This window comes from Rhinatrema bivittatum, chromosome 4 (genome assembly GCF_901001135.1).
Source record: "Rhinatrema bivittatum chromosome 4, aRhiBiv1.1, whole genome shotgun sequence".
Lineage (NCBI taxonomy): Eukaryota > Metazoa > Chordata > Amphibia > Gymnophiona > Rhinatrematidae > Rhinatrema > Rhinatrema bivittatum.
Genome location: NC_042618.1, coordinates 142,817,029 through 142,840,434, shown reverse-complemented (window position 1 = coordinate 142,840,434; position 23,406 = coordinate 142,817,029). Strand labels below are relative to the sequence as shown.

Genomic DNA, 23,406 nt, shown 5'->3' with positions numbered 1-23,406 from the left:
AATGTTTTCTCATCAGAAGAAAATGGGGTAACACCGTATATAAATATCATCTTTTTGTTCTTAATGAAATTCTAAGAGTTTAAAAATTCTTTATCCAACCTTTTACGTTTAACCATGTGAATGTGTCCTGCAGCTAAATTAATTATTCTTTTATTAAACTGAGCAGATGTCCTGACAAAGCAAAGCTTGCCTTGTGGCTGTTCAGCATAAATACATGCACTAGTTACCCACTGCATACTAAAGGGATTTTGCAATTCAATCTTGTTTTTCTCTGTTTTGTTTATAGAAAAAGGAGGTTAATTTTCTAGGTTTGACAATGATCATACTGTAATCATGCCCCCACTGAGGTAGGGAAACAGCATGTTAACCCCAGCTTCCCCCCCCCCCCATTGTTTAGGTTCCTAATCTCAGCCACAAGGCCAAGAATGGACTGTTCTCAGCTCATAGCTCAGATTCTACACTTGGATCTTAACCAAAAAGAGGCAGATGATGATTCACTAGAAAACAAACAATATAGTTCAGTGAAAGTTAAGAGAAACCTATAAGGTTCCAAGGTGCCCTCCTACAGAGAATAGCGCAGGCTGAGTGCAGAAGAGACCACAATTACTATGCATCATAAAGTCTGTGACCTACTTTTCATTACCAGCCATGCAGCTCACATGCTGTACATTCTTCAGCAGATAAAGTCATCCTCACCCTGAGAAGCGCATCACTTTAAAAACTTTGCTTTCCCTAGAAGCCACATGAATCACACTTATTTCAAGCAAGAAACCCCACCTTGGCAGTGCTGAGACTCAGACACTTTTATGTGCTTTTCATATTTGATTTTCTTAACATCAGAGTCACAAAAGGGCCAATGTGATAAGCTGTGTGTTAAAACTGTGAGTGGAAATTCAGCACACGTTTTCTTAATATATGGGCTAAAAAGAACTGAAAAACTTAATGGCATGGTAATGCATCCGGCATTTTAAAAAAAAATGTGCTAACCTGAAAATGTGTGCAGAAGACATGCTTAGTGCACAAAAAGTATGATTTATGCACATAAAACATGTTTTCTGCACAGAAAGCATATTTTGCATGTAAAAATAGTGTCTTCTGCTCATAAAAGCATGGAGGCCAATATTCAGTGCCACTTGTCCAGCTGAGGTTTTTGAACATCCCCACTGGCTGACCGCTTCCCAGATATAAGGCTCAGCAGTTAACCTTATATCACTATAGGAGGGCCGGCTAATAACACGAGGTGAGGTTTTGGTGGTGGTGTAGGTTTTGGGGCCAATTTTACATGCAGAATGAGATGTACTAACAGCACATTACACCTCAATGAAGATTTAATGTCATTTGGAGTGAGGAAAGTCTCACAAAGATGAGATTTCTACAATGTTCTCTCGCCCTAGTGATATAAATAGTTGACTACTATGAAGGCCTTATAAAGAGTCTCTCTCTCTCTCTCTCCATAGTGAAGTACGTATCACGGGGTGTGACAACTTTAACACATCCCGCAATACTACCTGTGCAAAGTGCTAACATGGTGATATAAATTTAAAATTATCATAGACATGCCCCTTTTTCTTATCATGGGCATTATCCATGCATTTTGATGAATCTAGGAGTAACTTTGCTGGCCGGACAGTGGTTGAAAATGAACCCCATGATTTATGTGTACAAAACACAATTTGTATGCATAAAATAAAATTTGTGCACAAAGCAATTTCTCTGCACATAAAAAGCATGCTTTTATACAAAGAAAACTTGATTTGTACACAAATTGTATTTTATGTGTATAAATTCAGAGCACAGGACTCCTACATCACGAACTCCGGGTTCCGCCCCATAGAATAACATCAGTTGAAGTAACTTTATGCCAACCTTGAACAGAAGTTAAATTTCCAGCATTAAGAAACCATGTATTGAACCTATGTTTCTCTCTGCATCAAGGAGTAATATCTAATGCCTTGATTAATATGGGCTTTAATGGAGGCACATTAATTTGAATACACAGTTTAACACAGGTTTGTGTGCACATTTTTTGCATGCAAAACTCCTTGCTACATTGGGAGTAAAGTCTGTGCACAAAAAATGTGTGCATATTTGTGGATAAAACTGTACACATAGACTAGTGCACCTTATTACATCGTAATCAGAATGAATGCTAACTGATGGGAACTGAAGATGATAATCTTCGAGATAAGGATTATTAGAAAATTCTTTAGGTAAAACTAAATAAGTTTCAAAACTGCCACTTTGAATTCATTGCATCTATACTTGGATATATAGATACATCATCAACATCCTGGATAGATAATTGTGTATCTCCTCTCATTTTCTCTTGCTCTCTCTAAATGAATTCATATCAATGTACTGCATTTGCTCTTCAGGGTAGCCTGGGAACAACAGACTTCTGCTTGTTGCTTCCTCCACCACCTCTTTCCCATTCACCTACTGAGGCCACGCTAAAGCCCCTTCCTGGGCACATAAAATTAGAGAGTGTCTGATGCCTATTTGTGAGTTAAGCATGAGTTAAGCATGAGTCTCTCATGGGTTCACAAAAAATAAAATGGTCGAACAGATGGTGTAATGCAGAGGTGGGCAATTCTGGTCCTCCAGGGTCACCAACTGATCAGGTTTTCAAGATATCCCTAATGAATATGCACGAGATATATTTGCATACAACTGAGGAAGTGCCCATCGAAATCTGTCTTATACATATTCATTTGGGATATCCTGAAACCTGAGTGCTTGGTGGGCTTGAGGACCAAAATTGTGCACCCCTGGTGTAGTGGACCTGGCACAGAGGCAAGAGTAGTATTTATCAAATTAAGTAGATAAGGAAAACTCCACAAAATCCCTACTCCTTCCTTGAACTGACAGATGCCTCTCTTGAATCCACATCTTAGGGGGTAACTAATGTTTCTGGCCCAGGCATTGAAATGAATCCTTTGTCAGTGTGGTGTTGATGCTTGGCAGGGACAAATGAAGCAGGTCACTGGTCTGGATGTTCAAATAATAAAAGTTTACTGATTGTTATGATTAGTTAGTGTGTGGGCCCTGGGCCGAGGTGAGAGATGGTACCTCCCACAAGGAGGAGCCCCATGAGCCTCACCGTCGGGAGACGAGGTCTCAGTGATGTCAGACACAGTATCAGTCTAGAGCCTTTATTAAAGAGAGAGTGACACAACCCAAGGAGCGGGGGGTGCCAGAGAGAAGGTCTTACAGACCCAGAGACACAGTATCCGTGGATAGGAGAATACCCCCAAGTGGATACCTCCATAGAGTAGATGATGACCGTAGAGCAAGGTACACTGATGATGTCTTCAGTAGAGATGGTAGTGGCCCGCGGAGCGGGGTACACCGTAGAAGCTCCTCAGCTGAGTTGGTAGTCATCCGCAGAACTGGGTACACCGATGAGGTCCTTAGTAGAGATGGTAATGGTCCACGAAGCGGGGTACACCGGAGAGGGTCCTCAGTAGTGATGATAGCAGTCCGCAGAGCAGGGCACGCCGATGAGGTCCTTAGTAAAGATGGTAGTGGCCCGCAGAGCGGGGTACTTATGGTGAAGGTCCTCAGTAGAGAAGATAGTGATCCGCAGAGCAAGGAGCACCGGTGAGGTCCTCAGTAAGGATGGTAGTGGTCCACAAAGCAGGGTACACCAGAGGAATCCTCAGTAGAACAGGAAGTAGTCCGCAGAGTGGGGTACTCATGGGAAAAGTAGCGAAGGTTCCAGGGAAGCCCCGGGGAATGGAGTAGGCAGAAGTCCCAGGTGATAGGCCCTCCGAGGAGCAGATAGCCAAGACGAGGAGAGGGCCCCTGAGGAGCAGGTACCCAAGACAGCTATGCCTGGAAGCAGGAACTGGAACGCAGGTCCTCTGAGAGTGAGGTGGATTTAGCAAGAAGGGTTCTCTTTGCCAAATTGTCAGTAGGCAGGGCCAGCAGGCTTAAATGTCCTGGAGAGATGACGTCATCTGGAGGGGACGCCCCTGAGGTTCCCGCCATGATGGCTTTAAGACTGGCCAGTGCATGCGCGCGCTTAAGGATATCCGACTGCAAGATGGCGGTCGGCGGCATCCGTGCCACCCCGGGAGGCCTAGGAGTGATAGGCAGGCCGTCGGCAGCTGGTGGAGACTGCCAGTCTATCCCACAGAGTCAGGGAAGTAAAGAAAGAAGTGAGCAAGAATGGTCGCAGCCATCTGCGACCGAAGGGCATAACACTGATTTCTTCAAAGGTAATCAATTTCAAGATGAAATAAATATCTCTACAGATGAGTGTCCTTTTCTCTCTGTGTAGGTGCTGGTGACTCAGATTCCTGGGGGATTCTTAACTCTCCTGGAATAAGAGTTATAGGGTCTCCTACTCTGGGGAGGATCCTACACTGTGAAGAAATACCCTTAGAGGTTGAAACAGTGCTACCTGAGTTCCAGTATATTTTAGACAGTTACCTGGCCTGCACCTGTGAACCAGGGGAAAGATCATGTGGAGTGTCTTTCGTCCTGCTCTTCTTTCTCCTTCCTTGCTTTATTGAACCTCTTAGAAGGAAAGGTCTTGATTTACAAAGCCCAGACACATTGTCCAATCTCCAAATTAGAGGAGGGGTGACAAAAAGACCTCCTCTCAACCAATAGAGAATGCTTCACTAAAATGTCCCAGAACTCCTGGGATATCACTGTCACTGCAGCTCTTCTCTGGCTCTAGAAGGGTACTGGCAGATCTTCAGTGACTTGGCTTCTGGGTCCAGGGGAAAGCCTTCACCAGGAGTACCAGGCTGCAACCCCAGGAAAAGAATTTTTAAATTAGTCAAAAATCCTAACAAAGTCTCTTCTTCTAACTGGAGGAGTAACCAACTTGGTAGGGAGTGCACAGGAAGGAGTATTCCATAAATTATACTAAGTGAGGAATGTGGGCCTCACTAACAGAAACCACACCAACCGAGCTCTATTCTCCTCAAAATCTCAACTCAAATGCCATGACTATGCTAGCCCTGGTCTCTAGTTATAAGCAAGGTCCACTCACTCAACTACCTCTAGAGGAGGAACTGCAAAATGGTATTCTCTCTAGCTGTTTAACATCTATAAGGACCTAGTAACATCTAGGGGCCGAACTGTAGAGGGTGCCACAAATGGAAACTAATGGGCACTCAACTCCAGGTAGAACAAAAATAGTATTTTATTAAAAAAAAAAGGGGGGGGGGGGGGGGGGAAACAACCAGAGATAGGAAGGGTGGAAAAACTTCCTTGCCTCCCAACTGAGGAGATAGCACAAAACTGATCCTTTAAAGTTGAAACTCCTCTGCATTGGGTCACTAACAGGTCTTTCCCCCTGGAGGAGTGATAGAGCTCTGTCAGAATCTTCCCTTCCCTTGATTTCCCCATCCACAGGGATGCCCCAATCCTCTGTGTACTGTCCATACTAGAGTCTCACAAGAAAAGTCTATTAAAACTGGATTAAAAGAGCAAAAGTAATTACAAGTAGGTCAGGTTGACAAGCTGACCTACAAAAAGGAAAATCAGACAGCTCTTCTAGAATAATTTAGAAAAAAAAGAAACATGAGACAGTTGGCTCCTGCCTTTACGAAATCCAAACTAAAATCTATGCTCTTAAGATGATGTTTGGTGTTAAACAGCTGCAGCACACCATCTACCTCTCCCATATGGGGAAGTAAAACCCAAAACTCTCTTTTCATTTATTAGTTTCCCTAATTCAAAAGGAAACAAAGCTAAATAAAAAAGACACTTTTCCACTCTGACCATCACCTTATATTGTCTCAAATAATATTCCTCCTGAAGGATTTTCCTCACACCATTACTTATACCAAAACCCCTTAATAAATGTTTTTCACAATGACTCATCACTTAAACACACAAGTATAGGTTAAGTATCATCCCTGAACATTTCTTCCAGTAACTAATCTCTTATGACCAGGACCTGATTTAGGGCCCATTACACAAAGCTTTAAATCCCAACTATGCTATATGCAGGAAATAAATCTAGTAAATCAACCTATACATAGAAACATAGAAACATAGAAATGACGGCAGAAGAAGACCAAATGGCCCATCTAGTCTGCCCAGCAAGCTTCACACATATTTTCTCTCATACTTATCTGTTTCTCTTAGCTCTTGGTTCTATTTCCCTTCCACCCCCACCTTTAATGTAGCGAGCAGTGATGGAGCTGCATCCAAGTGAAATATCTAGCTTGATTCGTTAGGGGTAGTAGCCGCCGCAATAAGCAAGCTGCACCCATGCTTATTTGTTTTACCCAGACTATGTTATTAGCCCTTATTGGTTGTTTTTCTTCTCCCCTGCCGTTGAAGCAGGGAGCTATGCTGGATATGCGTGACGTATAAGTCTTCTCCCATGCCGTTGAAGCAGAGAGCCATGCTGGATGTGCGTCGAAAGTGAAGTATCAGGCACATTTGGTTTGGGGTAGTAACCGCCGTAACAAGCCAGCTACTCCCCGCTTTGTGAGTGCGAACCCTCTTTTCTTCTCCCCTGCCGTTGAAGCAGAGAGCTCTGCTGGATGTGTGAAGTATCAGTTTTTCTTCTCCCCTGCCGTTGAATCAGAGAACTTTGCTGTATATGCATTGAAAGTGAAGTATCAGGCTTATTTGATTTGGGGTAGTAACCGCCGTAACAAGCCAGCTACTCCCCTCTTTGTGAGTGTGAATCCTTTTTTCCACATTTCCTTTTGCTGTTGAAGCTTAGAGCGATATGGACCAGATAAGTATGAGATGAAAATTGGTTCTTACCTGCTAATTTTCGTTCCTGTAATACCACAGATCAGTCCAGAGAAGTAGGTTGTGTATCCCTACCAGCAGATGGAGTCAGAGAGCAAACCTTTGGGCACTGCCATATATACTATATAGTGCCACCTGCAGTCCCTCAGTATTGACTTGTACCCAAGCCCACATGTACTGAACTAACATAACTAACGGACGAAGCCCTTCGCCCTCAGAAATTACATAACCGAACCAACCACTAAGAAACTGCTCCATCAACCATGTCTGCAAAAAACGGAGCTCCGTGCAAACATCAGCACAAAAAGAAAAAAACTCAGTAAGGCTGTCTTTCTGTAGATGAAGAAAGGGGTGGGCCTCTGGACTGATCTGTGGTATTACAGGAACGAAAATTAGCAGGTAAGAACCAATTTTCATTTCCTGAACATACCCAGATCAGTCCAGAGAAGTGGGATGTACTCAAGCCACCCTACACTGGGCGGGAACCCGAAAGACCCGCACGCAGAACACTCTCACCGAAGGACGACTCATTAGTAGCCTTAATGTCCAGTCGATAATGCTTAGTGAAAGTGTGCAAAGACCACACTGCCACCCTGCAGATTTCCTGAGGTGACAGCAACTGACATTCTGCCCAGGAAGTAGCCTGGACTCTAGTGGAATGAGCTCGGAGACCCAACGGAACTTGGTGCCCGTGGGCTATGTATGACAAACAAATGGCCTCTTTAATCTGAGAGATGGTCGCCTTAGACACTTTGTCCCCCTTTTTTGGTCCACCAAAAAGAATGAATAAATGATCGTACTGTCGGAAATCATTGGTAACTTCCAGGTAACGCAATAAGATACGCTGCATGTCCAGCATATGCAGATCCCTGCCCTGGGAGGATTCACGAGGCCACTGAGGGAAGCCCGGAAGCTCCACAGTCTGATTGATGTGAAAAGCCGATACAACCTTCGGAATGAAGGACAGAACTGTGCGCAAGGACACCCTATCGTTGTAAATGCGAAGAAAGGGATCCCAACACGACAACGCCTGTAACTCTGAAATTTGACACGCCGAGCAAATGGCCACCAAAAAGACTGTATTCAAAGTCAAATCCTTCAATGAAGCTCTGCGGAGATGCTCGAAGGGGGGACCACAGAGCACTCGAAGCACTAGATTCAAACTCCAATTAGGGTACACAGAGCAGACGGGAGGCTGTAAGTGTTTAACCCCCTTGAGAAACCTAGCAATATCCGGGTGCACTGCCAGCGAGCAGCCGTCAAACTTGCCAGTCAAGGCACCTAGTGCTGCCACTTGAACATGAAGGGAATTGAACGCTAACCCCTTAGCGAGCCCCTGTTGCAGAAACTCCAGGACCTGTGGAACATCCACTGCTAACGGATCGCAGGAACGCTGTTGACACCATGCCTCAAACAGCTTCCACACTCTCACATAGGCCATAAAGGTGGCTGGGCATCTCACCTGCAGGAGTGTAGAAATGACCTGTTCGGAATAGCCCTTCAAGTGTAAACCTCGCCTCTCAAAAGCCAAGCCGCGAGAGAGAAGTGATCCTCCTGATCTGAAAATATTGGACCCTGCCAAAGTAGCTGCGGTAGATACGCAAGTTGCAAAGGGCCCTCTAGAGCCAAGCGAACCAGATCTGCGAACCACGGATAATGAGGCCACTTTGGGGCTACAAGCACCACCCTGCCTGAATGGAGTTCTATGCGACAGAGAAGCCGACCGATGGGGGGCCAGGGAAGGAAGGCATAAAGTAGTATTCCCTTGGGCCAGGGGCACACCAGAGTGTCGAGACCCACCAAGCCCTGCTCCCATCGACGGCTGAAGAAATATTCCGTCTTCGAGTTCGCCCACGTTGCCATCAGATCCAACTGCGGTATGCCCCACCTGGCGCAAATGAGGTTCCAGGCTTCGGGAGACAACTCCCACTCTCCTGGATCGAGCTGTTGTCTGCTGAGAAAGTCCATCTGCACGTTCTCCACTCCTGTGACATGAGACGTGGCAATCCCCTTTAGATGATGTTCCGCCCAGGCGAATAGGAGTCACACCACGAGCGCTACCGCAGGAATTCTTGTCCCGCTTTGTCGGTTGATGTAAGCCACTGTCGTCGCATTGTTGGAGAACACTCACCATTCTGCCCTGGATCCAGAGTAGGAATGCTTGTAGAGCAAGCTGAACTGCTCTTGTCTCGAGTCGATTGATGGACCATGCGCCCTCCATCAGTGACCAGAGACCTTGGGCAGATTTGTCCGCACACACCACTCCCCAACCGGATAGGCTGGCATCGGTGGAGATTATCAGCCAATTCGGGGTTTCCAAGTCCATCCCCCGCTCCAGATTGGCGCGCGATAGCCATCTCGACAGACTGATTCTGGACTCTGGAAGCAACGGCATTGGTAGGTGGAATTGTTCAGACACTGGACTCAATCGAGATAAAAGCGCATGCTGCAATGGTCGTAAATGAGTGAACGTCCATGACACCAAATCCAAGGTGGAAGCCATGGACCCCAGAACTTGTAGATGATGCCACACTGTGGGGGGATTCTTCCTCCTAAGGAGAGAATGGATCTGGCTCTTGCAACTTTGTCACCCGGTCCGCCACCAGAAACTCCTTTCCGCGCAAGGTGTCGAACTGTGCTCCCAAGTAAATCAACTCTTGAGTGGGTTCCAAGTGACTCTTCTGCACATTGATGACCCACCCGAGCGACTGTAAGGTCACCATCACCATTCGCACTGATCTCTCGCAGTCCTCCCATGACTTTGCGTGAATCAGCCAGTCATCCAGGTAAGGATGGACTAAAATCCCCTCCTTGCGAAGGAAGGCCACTACTACTACCATCACCTTGGTGAACGTCCGAGGGGCTGTTGCGAGACCAAACGGAAGGGCCCAAAATTGTAAGTGCTGTCCCAAGACCTTGAAACGCAGAAACCGCTGGTGGTCCAGCCGGATGGGGATATGAAGGTATGCCTCTGTGAGATCCAGGGAGGCTAGGAACTCCCCTTTCCGCACAGCAGCCATTACCATCCTCAGGGTTTCCATTCGTAAATGAGGGATCCGAAGACAGCGGTTCACCTTCTGAAGATCGAGGATGGGACGAAACGTGCCCTTCTTCTTGAGAACCACAAAGTAAACTGAGAATCTTCCCCGTCCCTGCTGCATATCCGGAACTGCTCGAGAAGACATTGTAGAGTTACCTGAACCGCATCGCGTTTGATGCAAGAGGCCACGCGGGACTCCACAAAAACCTCCCGAACCAGTCGCGAGAATTCTAGAGCGTAGCCATCTCTGATCACGTCCAGAACCCAGCGGTCTGATGTAATCCTTTCCCATTCCATGTAAAAGTTGTATAATCTGCCTCCGCCACTTCATCGATGGAATGGGTGCTTGTGGCTTCATTGGGAGGGTTTACTGGTTCCTGTACCGAGGTGTCCAGAGTTTCTACCGGCACAACGACCCCCGCGAAAGGACTGCTGATATCCAGGAGCTTGCTTGGAAGCCAAAGGCGTGGAATATCGACGTGGAATATCAGCGGTACTTCCGAAAAAGAGACCGGGGAAAAAACCTTCTTAGAAATACGAGGAGTGAGATAATCAAATTTGCAGATGATACAAAATTGTTCAGAGTAGTTAAATCACAAGCAGATTGTGATAAATTGCAGGAAGACCTTGCGAGACTGGAAAATTGGGCATCAAAATGGCAGATGAAATTTAATGTGGATAAGTGCAAGGTGATGCATATAGGGAAAAATAACCCATGCTATAGTTACACAATGTTAGGTTCCATATTAGGTGCTACAACCCAAGAAAGAGATCTAGGCGTCATAGTGGATAACACATTTAAATTGTTGGTTCAGTGTGCTGCGGTAGTCAAAAAAGTGAACAGAATGTTGGGAATTAGAAAGGGAATGGTGAATAAAACGGAAAATGTCATAATGCCTCTGTATCGCTCCATGGTGAGACCGCACCTTGAATACTGTGTACAATTCTGGTCACCGTATCTCAAAAAAGATATAATTGCGATGGAGAAGGTACAGAGAAGGGCTACCAAAATGATAAGGGGAATGGAACAGCTCCCCTATGAGGAAAGACTAAAGAGGTTAGGACTTTTCAGCTTGGAGAAGAGACGGCTGAGGAGGGGATATGATAGAGGTGTTTAAAATCATGAGAGGCCTAGAACGGGTAGATGTGAATCAGTTATTTACTCTTTCGGATAATAGAAAGACTAGGGGGCACTCCATGAAGTTAGCATGTGGCACATTTAAAACTAATCGGAGAAAGTTCTTTTTTACTCAACGCACAATTAAACTCTGGAATTTGTTGCCAGAGGATGTGGTTAGTGCAGTTAGTATAGCTGTGTTTAAAAAAGGATTGGATAAATTCTTGGAGGAGAAGTCCATTATCTGCTATTAATTAAGTTGACTTAGAAAATAGCTGCTGCTATTACTAGCAACGGTAACATGGAATAGACTTAGTTTTTGGGTACTTGCCAGGTTCTTATGGCCTGGATTGGCCACTATTGGAAACAGGATGCTGGGCTTGATGGACCCTTGGTCTGACTCAGTATATCATGTTCTTATGTTCTAAGATCTCCTACCTTCCGGCAACGTATTGCCCTTAGACTCACCGAGCAGTTTAACCAGCTGATCGAGTTCCTCTCCGAAAAGTAGCTTGCCCTTAAAGGGGAGATTACAAAGCTGGGACTTGGAGGACAAGTCCACTGCCCAATTTTGAAGCCAGAGGAGTCAACGCACCACCACCACGGACACCATACTCCGTGCAGAAGTCCACACCAGATCATACAGAGCATCTGCCACATACGCGATGCCCGCTTCCAATCTTGCGGAACACAGGGCATCACCGTCTGTGGCCTCGGAGTTCGCAGCAGAATCTTGTACCCAGCAGAGGCATGCCCTCTGGATAAGGCTAGCGCAAACCGCCGCATGCAGGCTCAATGCGGCCACTTCAAAGGCCTGCTTCAACTGGATCTCCAGCTTGCGGTCCTGCATGTCCTTCAAAGCAGCCGCCCCAGCTACCGGGATCGTGGTCTTTTTTGTGACCGCAGACACCGCCGCGTCCACCTTTGGGATCTTTAGGAGGTCCAAAACATCTGTCGACAGAGGATATAATTTTGCCATAGCTCTGCCCACCTTCAGGCCCACATCTGGAGCATCCCACTCGCGGGTAACCAGCTTGTGAACCTTCTTAGGTAGTGAAAAGGATGTTGTGAGGCCCCGGATCCCATCAAGGACCAGATTAAACCCTTCATTGTCTGAGTCTTCTTGGGAAACCTTCAGGCCCAGAATATCCAACACCTGTGGGATAAATGGACGCAGCTTATCCCGCTTAAATAGACGCACCACACTGGGATTGTCCTCCTCTGTAGGCTGGATGTCGTTGTCACCATCCGGGTCATCCGGATCCTCATCTCCCAAATCCAGGATCGGGTCCGGATCCGCTGGACCCACGGCTGAGACTGACGCAGCCTCTGCCCCCCAAGCCGGATCCTGCGGCTCTCGGGCATCTTCTACTGGATGAGGGCACTCTCCCAGACGTAGCTGCGGCTCCGTGCTCTGATCCAGCTTTGTAGGCGGTTCCGACCAGTCCCCCGGCTGCCCATGTCTCTTAAATGCTGCATGGTTCCTTGCCAAAAAGGCTTGATGCATCAGCAAAATGAATTCAGGGGAAACCCCTCTGGGTCCCCCTCCCCCTCTGGGGAATCGAGTGGTGCTGGATCGCCAGCCCCGAGTGAGATCGGCACCCACTGGGGTTAAAATGGGGGAAGCAACCTCTTCCCCCGATCCGCGGCGTGGGGGCCTCTGTCCCCTCCCCATGGGAGGGAACAGCCAATTCAGATGAGCCTTCCATCTTCCAGGCAGCTGCCTAATACAGGAAGGCCGGATTAAGGAGGTGCCTGCGTGCCGAACACACACGGGAAGCTGCCGGCCTGGATCGAGGGCCCAAAGGCAAAACCATGTCGCCATGTGGCCCGCACTGAGGAGGGAGGACTAGTCTGAGAGAAATCATGCACTGCTCTGACGCGGGGAAAAAAAGGCGCTCCGGACCCCGCCAAAACAGCTGAGCTGCTAAGCACGGTGAGACGCGCTGAAAATGGAGCCACCGAAAAAACACTCACCTCCTCTCTCCAGACGCACCCTGGAGCCCTGGGAGCAGAGGAAATTCGCAGCTAAGCTCCCTGAACAGCTGCCGAAATGCAGGCCCCCTCCTGCACCTACTCCTCACCTCAGCTGAAGAAAGCCGGCAAGAACTGTTGTTCTTTTTTTTTTTAATCAACTTTATGGAGAAATCTTCACCTTCTGCAGGGTTAAGGGAGCAGCTGAAACAGCTATGGAGGTGAGTAGCCAGGAGCCCCTGGCCTTCACCCCCTGAGCTGGAACGGACGAAACCCAGACAGGGGTATCTAACCCCCGGATGCCCAGCTTCGACTGAGGGATGGCCCACGAATGTGCCTAACACCTCAGGAAGCGACCGCAGAAAAAAATAAAAAAATCTATCTAACCTGAAAAAACTCAAACTAAAAACATTAAGACTGCAGGTGTAACTTTACTATCTGCTGGAGTCAGAGAAATACTGAGGGACTGAAGGTGGCACTATAGTATATATGGCAGTGCCCAAAGTTTTGCTCTCTGACTCCATCTGCTGGTAGGGATACACAACCCACTTCTCTGGACTGATCTGGATATGATCAGGAACTAGTGGTAGTTTTAATTGAAAGGTTTCTCTGTATGATTGTAGTAATCTTGCTCCTTTATTCCAGTACCTGTTTAAAGTTATCATCTAGTATAGTGTCCATTGCAAAGGAATTATTAAATTAACTTCAAATACTACAGGAAAAGCTGTGGGTTTTAAAACTGTGGATGTTACTCAAATTCAGATATATATATATACATATACACACATCCACTTAGACATATATAAATACATATAAGTATACGTATATAATTAAGTTAATACTAACATATTGGCATGAAGTAGACATGCATATATAACACTGCTACAACCCTACCTTACAGAGCCTAGTGTAACAGAACATGAGTAAAAAAAATGTGTGCTACAGTTTATTCTGCAAGATAGATTGCATCTATTGGTTCTGTTATCCTCATTTTTGCAGTAGACAAGCTGATGTTGCTCAATATATTCAATAGAGTTTCTCCCTAAATCTTCTACACCTAGATACCCCCCACCCCAGAACATAAGAAATTGCCATGCTGGGTCAGACCAAGCCCAGCATCCTGTTTCCAACAGAGGCCAAACCAGGCCACAAGAGCCTGGCAATTACCCAAACACTAAGAAGATCCCATGCTACTGATGCAATTAATAGCAGTGGCTATTCCCTAAGTAAACTTGATTAATAGCAGTTAATGGACTTCTCCTCCAAGAACTTATCCAAACCTTTTTTGAATGCAGCTACACTAACTGCACTAACCACATCCTCTGGCAACAAATTCCAGAGATTTATTGTGCATTGAGTGAAAAATAATTTTCTCTGATTAGTCTTAAATGTGCTACTTGCAAACTTCAGGGAATGCCCCCTAGTCCTTCTATTATTCAAAAGTGTAAATAACAGATTCAAATCTACTCGATCAAGATCTCTCATGATCTTAAAGACCTCTATCATATCCCCCCTCAGCCGTCTCTTCTCCAAGCTGAACAGCCCTAATCTCTTCAGCCTTTCCTCATAAGGGAGCTGTTCCATCCCCTTTATCATTTTGGTTGCCCTTCTCTGTACCTTCTCCATTGCAACTATATCTTTTTTGAGATGCGGCGACCAGAATTGTACACAGTATTCAAGGTGCGGTCTCACCATGGAGAGATACAGAGGCATTATGACATTTTCCATTTTATTAACCATTCCCTTCCTAATAATTCCTAACATTCTGTTTGCTTTTTTGACTGCTGCAGCACACTGAACCGACAGTTTTAAAGTATTATCCACTATGATGCCTAGATCTTTTTCCTGGGTGGTAGTTCCTAATATGGAACCTAACATTGTGTAACTACAGCAAGGATTATTTTTCCCTCTATGCTACACCTTGCACTTGTCCACATTAAATTTCATCTGCCATTTGGATGCCCAATTTTCCAGTCTTGCAAGGTCCTCCTGTAATGTATCACAATCTGCTTGTGATTTAACTACTCTGATGAGAAAAATGGTGCCCTATTTATTAAACATTTCCTCTTTTAATATTTGCTTCCCAAGAGATGCTCACATTAATTTTTGTGGGTTGATATTATGCTCATCAGTGAAAAGATTGCTAACAAATTCATCACCAAAAAACTTGGATGGCACAGTATTTCATAGAGTCAGACAAGTACAGAAACTAAAACCTACACAATCAGATGAGTTTCCTAAAATGCTGTCACGAATATGGTATAGAAAGGTGCATACAGCTCATTTGATAATGCACTGATAGCTGTTCCCCAGGCCTTTAAGTCTCAAAATAATCTCTGTTTTCTATTTTCTATTATATATATTTCTAGTATCTACAAAAGTTTGTTTCTACACTTGATTTCCAAAATTCCAAACTGAGCTATTGTTCACAGAGCATGTTCAATGTAAAAGGCACTCTGCAAGGTGCTTCTTAGAAAAGCTTTACAGTCTAATATATATAATATATTATATATATATGTAATGATACCATACCTCATAATTATTCTATAAATAGTGAGATCTATAAGCACACTAAATGTTTATTATATGTATGTATATTATATGTATGTATTGGTAACAAAACCTCACCTCAACATAATTACTCCATGCTTTGTATTATAAAAAAGTGTGGCCTATAATCACACTATCTCACATACATCATGTAAACCGATGTGATACCCAGGGTGAATGTCGGTATATAAAAACAAACAAATAAATAAATACATGTTTCTTGCCCATTTACATTTACAAGAGGGTAAACTGTGCAATATAAAATAACTTATCCAAGACAATTGAAAAAACCCTCAATGAAACCATCCTTTTCTGGGAATCTTGCCTAGTCACCATCAACTCCCTACTAACCGACCTTCACCTTGCTCTCAATGCAACCAAAACCGAACTACTCTTTATATCCAAGCAACTGAACACGACTCCTCCACCACACCACCACACCCCAACATCTCCCCCACACTACCCCCCTCCGTAAGAGACCTGGGAGTCACCCTTGACCAACACCTGAATTTCAAGCCACACATCAAGTCCCTCCTCAAAGCAGGTTTCTACAAACTTCAGGTCCTCAAAAAACTCAAGCCTTTACTCCACACTCAAGAATTCAGATTAGTCCTACAGTCCACCATTTTCTCCAAAGTGGACTACTGTAACGCCCTGCTACTAGGCCTCCCTTTCTCCACCATCAAACCACTTCAAACTCTTCAAAACGCCATGGCTCGAATCCTTACTAACACACGTAAAAGAGAGCATATCACACCCATCCTAGTAGACCTACACTGGCTGCCCATCCATTTCCGCTCCCAATACAAAACCCTAACTATTCTTCACAACACTCTCTACAAAAACAACTCCCCCTGGCTTAAAGAAATGCCCCACTTCCACCTCTCAACCCGCCAGACAAGATCCACCTCCACAGGCACCCTTCACACGCCCCCCCTCAAAACAGCCCGCCTATCCACCACCAGAGAAAGAGCCTTCACCATCGCAGGCCCCGCCCTCTGGAACTCCCTCCCCACACACCTCCGTCTTGAACCCTCCCTACCCAACTTCAAAAAAGGCATTAAGACCTGGCTCTTCAGACAGGCTTACCCCGATTCCAACCTCTCGTAGTCAACCCCCCTGAAACCTCCCTAGCCTCTCCCCCCCCCTGTTCTCTCCCTTGTCTCACCCCTTAAACCACCCTAGTCGCAACCCCTGCAACCCCGAAACCACCCTAGTCTCACCCCCTTCAACCCACCCATACCCCCCTCTTACCCCCCCACCCTCCCCTCCCCTCACCCCTTCCTATACCCCCCGCCCACCACTCACTGATTCGCTACCTAGTTTATCCGTGCTCCACTGTAACACAAGTTAAAACACTTAACATATGTTAAAAACCTAAATTAAGCTACCTTTTATTACCTGCTATAATTGATGTAAATAAGCAAATATTTTATACATATGTTTTAATTGTTTAAATAAGTTATCAATATAACCTACCATAACTTTTGTAATTAAGCTTTTAACCGCTGTAATTAAGCAACAATGCTTAACCGTTAATCAACCTCTCATGTAAATACTGCTACTTTCCTTTTACCTTTCTCAGCTGCTGTCTTTCCTCCTTTTACCTTTCTCCCTCTCTCTCCCCCCCCCCTTTTTTCGCTCCTGCTCCATCCCCCATTCCCTGTTTTTTGTAATTTCCTCCTTTCTCAAGTTTATTGTAAACCGGCGTGATGTGCTTGCACGAACACCGGTATATTAAAAGCTGTTAAATAAATAAATAAATAAATAAATAAATAAATAAATAATTTGGCAGAGTCATGATTAGAACTCATAGGTTCTTCAATGGAGTCCTGCTTCTATGACCACTGACCACATAAACTTCTAAGGTTTTCCAGCTGCAAACTGTAGCCACTGACAAGAATTTAGTTTTTGATCACTAGCATAATGAGGTTAACGTTTCTAAAAAAAAAAAATCCAGTCACAATTTTTAAGAAACATGGAGCAGTATTAGCCCTTTTAGCAACGCCTTTCCTGTGCCACCAAACAGACCTTTTGATTCCCCCCTTCATTGTGGTTTTTATTCACTCATGAAAGGCATGGACTATGCATCAGCTGTGATGAAGCCACACAATATAATCGTAAGCCTTCAGAGCCACTTTTCTATGCACTAATACTACCCTCAAATCATTCAAATTCATGCAGTGTTCCTGCATATTCCTGTATTTTAAGATCCAGGGATGCATTCTTATTTATCTGCTTGTCTGGGTTGTCCAAGTGTTTTTATGCTCTGCAGCAGCAGCCTGATTCTCCAGTCAAACAAAGATTCATTAAGCCCTAGACAGTGGGGCCATGCACAGAGAAGCAGTGCACAGAAAGCCAAGTGCATATTAATGAGCTCTTCACTTTTTTTTTTTCATAGTAACATGCTGATAAAATCGTCTTCAAGCTATACGTAGACACCTGTTTAGCAAGAGAAGAGCAGCAGCTCTTTTTTGCTTAAGACTGACTACAAACTATATATTTTATAATAATCCTTTCTGAAGTGTATGCCCCTAACCCCTACACTAATACCTAAACCTCACCTCGAGTTACTAGGTGGGCCTCCCATAGAGATATAAATACCTATCTAGGGTCATGGCATTAGGGCTAGTCAGTCTCTCTCTTTCTCTCTCTCTCTCTCCCCTTCCCCCCATAGCAAACATGGTCCCCCCAGTGGTTGTAAGTAGGAAATACCACATTCTGGCACTTATCTCAAAGTGCAAAAAAGTGATCACAATTTGCAGTAACTTAGCTCTTCACATAGGTATTAGTGCAAATTGTGAAACTCCCTATTACCATAAAACACACCCCTTTTCCCATCGCATGCAATAGTTACCCCATTTTGATAAATCCAGGCCTAAGTTAGTCCTGCCTTTACCCCATTGTGGATGTGGACTCCTAGTTTCAGTTTCTCTTGGAAAGGAATGGCAGAGAGCTTCTTGGCATCCTTACTGGAGACAAATTCAAGAGACTCTCAAAAACATTAAGGAGTTGCTGGTTAGGGAATCTATGTAATTGCCTGTCTTAACCTTTGTCAGCTTGTGACATCTTTTATTGGAGCAAGAAAAAAAGGATAATGCAGTACATGAATTTGTGAGACCACATCGATCACTTCTTCAGATTGTATCCTTCTTCAACTTTGCCACACACCACCAACGGTACAAGTATAATCATACCCAAAAGGGTCACATGCACATAGTTTGAGGTGAATCTTCAAAGCCATTTACATGCATAAAACAGGGTTTTATGTGTACAAAGTTGTTCTAAAATAGGCCAGAGTTCATTGTGCACAAAAGTATTGCAGATCCCAATTTCATGCCTACTTTTACGCGTACTGGGAAAAGGTGCTCTGGAGTTGGGGGAAGGGGGTGCAGAGTTGGGGTGGAGTTCAGACTTATGCGCATACATTTTTATTTTAAAAAGTATGCAGACAAGTTAACCTGCTAATAACTCGATATAGCAGGCATAGTTGTGTGGGTGAGTTTGTGTATACCAGGGATTTATCCTGGACCAATAGTTGTCCCCACACAGGGTTTACTGGAACATACCAGAAGATATGGGTTACACAAATAGACTCAGCTCTCACATTAAGAAATTTTGTGAATTACTATAAGCAAATGGCAATGAAAGCTCTATGAGAGAACAGAGAAGAAAAGTGTACTCCAAGAAGTATCATTTATAAATACTTTTGACTTATTATAAAACATCTACAACTTTTGCATTCATAAATACTCTATAGTCTGTGTGCATGCATGAAAGGACGCAATTTTCCAAAGGTATGGTGATGACATCCTCATGTGCAAAGGGATAGTCCCAAGGCTGTCGTTAGACTGGAATGGAGCCTGGTGCAGAAATAAACCTTGGGGTTTTTTATAGGCCCTGTGCTCCCTGATATCCTGTCACCACTATGCTTTCCTAAAACTGGGCCCACAAGTAGGATACAGCTAATGTAGGGAAGAGGTGTGCCCACACTGTCTACTCAGCTCCCTCCTGTAATTGCTGTTTAGGCCTATGTGATTTGATCACTACATGATCCCTCCAAATGTGGAGCCTGGTATGATCACATTTTTTCACACTTGCTCAAAGTCAATTCTAGAGAATTCTACTGACACTCCCAGAAACACTGAGTGGCCCATCTCACAGAGTAAAATTTACTGCCACAATCAGTGTAACTTTTCCAGTGGTGTGTCCAGTCTATAAATCTGGCAAAATGAGTATTGTATTGCTTTGCTAATGAAAGGAGCAACACAAAGTTAAATTAGCTTTCTTTGGTTTTATCTAAATTATAATTCTTTAATTCCATAATAAACAAGAATGGAAAGGTATGCTCCAGGGTTTCCCAATCTTTCTGAGTATCTGGACCCTTTATCAACTTCCAAATGTTTTGAGGAATACCAGCTTATCCCCACCACACAGGAGATCCTGGGGGTCCTTTGCTTAAGCAGCTTTGATGGGCAGGGTCTATTTTCATTTTATTTTGATTTTTAGGTGTTTTTTTGTTTATTTTGTTATGGGTAAAAAATAAACAAAATAGAACAAGAAACAAAAAAAAAGGATGATGAAATGAAAAATAAACTAAATGAAAATGTTTCATGTTTACACCCCCTAGTCTCTCTCTCTCTCTCCCCCCCAAGCCCAACCCCACCTGTCTCTCTCTCTCTTCCTCTCTCCCAGGCACTCCCCACCAGTCTCCAAGATGATCCAAGAAAAAAAAACCAGTTAAGATGGTGTGACCATCCTGCATGCTGTCACTGCATCCCATCCTGCACAGCACTCTCGCACCCAACAACCTTCAACTTCCTGAAAATGGCAGCTGCAATGTCTTGGCCATGGGTGAGCCCATAGGTGTCAGAAAATGGGGGGAAGCAGGGGCTATGCCCACCCCCAAATTTGCACCAGTTAAGGAAGAAGAAGTCTCATTGGTGGCAGGTGGGACAGCATATGTCTTTTCTGGTTTTCTTTGGGCTTTAGCACAATCCCTTCACTCACCCTTTCTACTCTAAATAAATCAGAGGATTGTGGTTTTGCTGAGCTTCAGGCCATCAACTCCTCCTCAGCTACTGAAGCCTGAATGACGTCATTAGACACCGACAGTCGAGGTGGAGGAACCAGCCTGCCTAGCAAAGTCTTGCTCCTCTGAAGTCATGGAGCCTGTCCCATGGTGGCCAAAAAAGAAGTGCCAAGCTGCCACAAAGCCCATCCTGTAGCAGCCAAAGAAGCCCAGACCACACAGAGCCCATCCCATGGCAGCTGAAAAGGAGTCTCTGGCCTGCCTGCGTACATGTATATATGAGAGAGTACCTGCCTACTTGCATGTGTTTATGAGAGTGCCTACCTGCTATATATGTGTGTGTGTGTGTGTGTGCCTTCCTGTATGTACTTGCCTGTTGGTATATATGAGTACCTTTCTGCTTGTCTGCATGTGTGTGTGACAGTGCCCGCCTACATGCATGTATATATGAGAGAGTGCCTGCCTGTTTGCATGTGTGTATGAGAGTGTGTGTGCCTACGTGTATGTGTTTGTGAGAGAGTGCCTGCCTGCTGTATGTGAGTGCCTGCCTGCATATGTGTGTATGTGAGAGAGTGCCTGCCTGCAGTTGTGAGTACCTTCCTATCTACCTGCTTGTCTGTGTGAAAGGAGTGTCTGTCTCTGTGTGCATGTGCCTGTGTGTATGTGTGTGAGAGTGCCATCCTGCCTGCCTGCATGTATGTGAGGGAGTGCCATCCTGCCTGCCTGTGTGAATAATTGCTTGCCTGAATGCATGAGTGCCTGTTTGTGTATGTGTGTGTGTTTGTGTGAGACAGCACATCCTGCAGCAGCCCAAGAAGAGAAGGTACTGCTGCAATGGAGCTCATCCCAAAAAGAGAAGGCCTTGCAGCAAAGAGGCCGATAAGAGAGATAAGAGACCCTGATAAAGTATGTCTGTGTGTGAGAGAGCATATAGGAGTGAAGAGCTTATGTGTGCAAATGGGAGCCTACATGTGAGAGAGCATGTGAGAATGAGAGCAAGAGCCTGTGTGTGTGTGTGTGTGTGTGTGTGTGTGTGTGTGTGAGTGAGTGTGTGTGTGGGTGTTTGTGAGAAAAGGAGCCTGCCTGTAAGAGCATGTGAGCGTGAGAGCCTGTGTGTGTGTGTGTGGGAACTTGTGTGTGAGAGAGAAAGTGTGTGAGTGGGAGCTTGTGTATGTGTGTAAGAGAGAGCATGAGAGAGTGGGAGCCCATGTGAGAGAAAGTGTGTGTGTAAAAGAGTGCACGAGAGAGAGAACCTGTGCGTGTGAATGAGAAAGGAAGGAAAGAGGACAGGAGGAGAGAGAAGAAATAAAGAATAAAAGAGACCCTGAAAGAGGAATAAGGAAATTACAGACAAGGAATAAAAAAGAGACTGGGACCAACTGATTAGAAAAATAAGATCAGACAACAAAGGTACAAAAAAAATTATTTTGACTTTCAGTGATTGGATTTATCATTTTTGAGAATGGGAATGTGCATTTCTTATATGTTTGTATTTTGCTTTTTTTCACTATTCCATTGTTCACAGAGTCTCTGGTTTCTCAGGCTTTCCATTACAGTTTTGTCTGTTTGTTTCTGTCACTTACTCAGTATTAAGTAAGGGTCAATCTGTGTGTGACAGAGGTGCAGTATTCTGGCTAGCATGTGGTTTCTCTGTAGGGATTTGTAGCAGTCCAGCTTGTTGTTTAACCACTAGATAGTGTATTAGTGTTTAAGGGCCTGGAGTAGTATTTGCATTGCTACCTTTTCATAGTGATGTATTAGTGTTTTAAGGTCTGGTGAATATTTGTATTCTGCCTTTTCATAGATAAGGTTGCTGCTGTGTGAATCTTGAGTTACTACTAGAGATGTGCATTCGTTCAGGATAAATTAGACAATTTCAACAAAATTGCCTAATTTGTCCTGTTCGGGGACAACGAATCCCGAATGAATTTTTCCTGAAATTTTGGGAAAAATTTGTTTTTGGGTTAGTGTGCACTAACCCGAAATTTGGGTCCCCCCCCGAATTTCAAAGGCCCGAACGTGGGAAATACAATATTTCCCGCGGAGGGCCGAAAACAAATCCCGAACCAAAAGGTTCAGGCTTTGCACATCACTAGTTACTACTGCTATGGCATGGTATGACAAAGTTCTATGTGGGGTTTTTTTTTATAGGGGGTTTGTGTTAGTTCAGAAATTGCTTGTCATTGGCAGGAGTTTGTTTTGCTGTTAGTGAGGTGACAACAGAATTTGAATTTTTTTTTTTTTTTTTGCATGTCCTAGTTTTGTTCTACACCCATTGCAAATCTTAAATATTTGCGATTATTATGATTATTGCTGTTTTACTGTAGTTATGATATTCTTTGCTTTTTTGGAAAGAGGATTCATAAAAAATACATTAATATTTGTTTTATTACCTGATTGGATTGATATTTTTGTTAAGTATTCTGTTTACTTTTTATGTGATATTGTATATTTAAAAACTATAATAAATGAATACAAATTAATAAGACATTTTTTATATTGGTAAGTGCTTGAAACAATTTAATTAAAATATTTTAAAGCATTACTCATGATGCATGATGGTTGTTACTACTTAGAAATCTATTGTCAGGTGCACTTTAAGGCATTATTTAATGGATAAGAGTACAACTGTATGTCTACTGCCCACCCATGTTAACCTTGGGGACCCCCCAAAAACAATTTCAATTCTGGCTACACCACTGAGCAGCAGGCTCCAGCCGGTGGGGTTACTGCTCATGTGCCCGATTTCAACAGAAGTGAGGGGAGATTGTCTTTCTTTGTACAGGTAACTGTTTTGGTCTTGGCTTCTGGTATTGGGGTGTGGAGTGCAGTGCTGCTGGGCTTAGCCTGGGGGGAGGAGGAGGATATAGGCATTGGAATAGTATGGAACACCCAGGACCTGGCACCCTCCAAGTTTTCTAGCTGCCAGGGCGTTGAGGATCTTCAGTGTTTTGGCCAGGACCA

At 44.4% G+C, this 23,406-nt stretch overlaps 1 protein-coding gene across 8 annotated transcripts in view; it reads right to left on the bottom strand.

Annotated features, from left to right (window-relative positions):
* Nucleotides 1–23,406, bottom strand: part of AKAP6 (A-kinase anchoring protein 6) — a 1,180,609-nt gene that overhangs the window by 993,221 nt on the left and 163,982 nt on the right. The window lies entirely within an intron of this gene.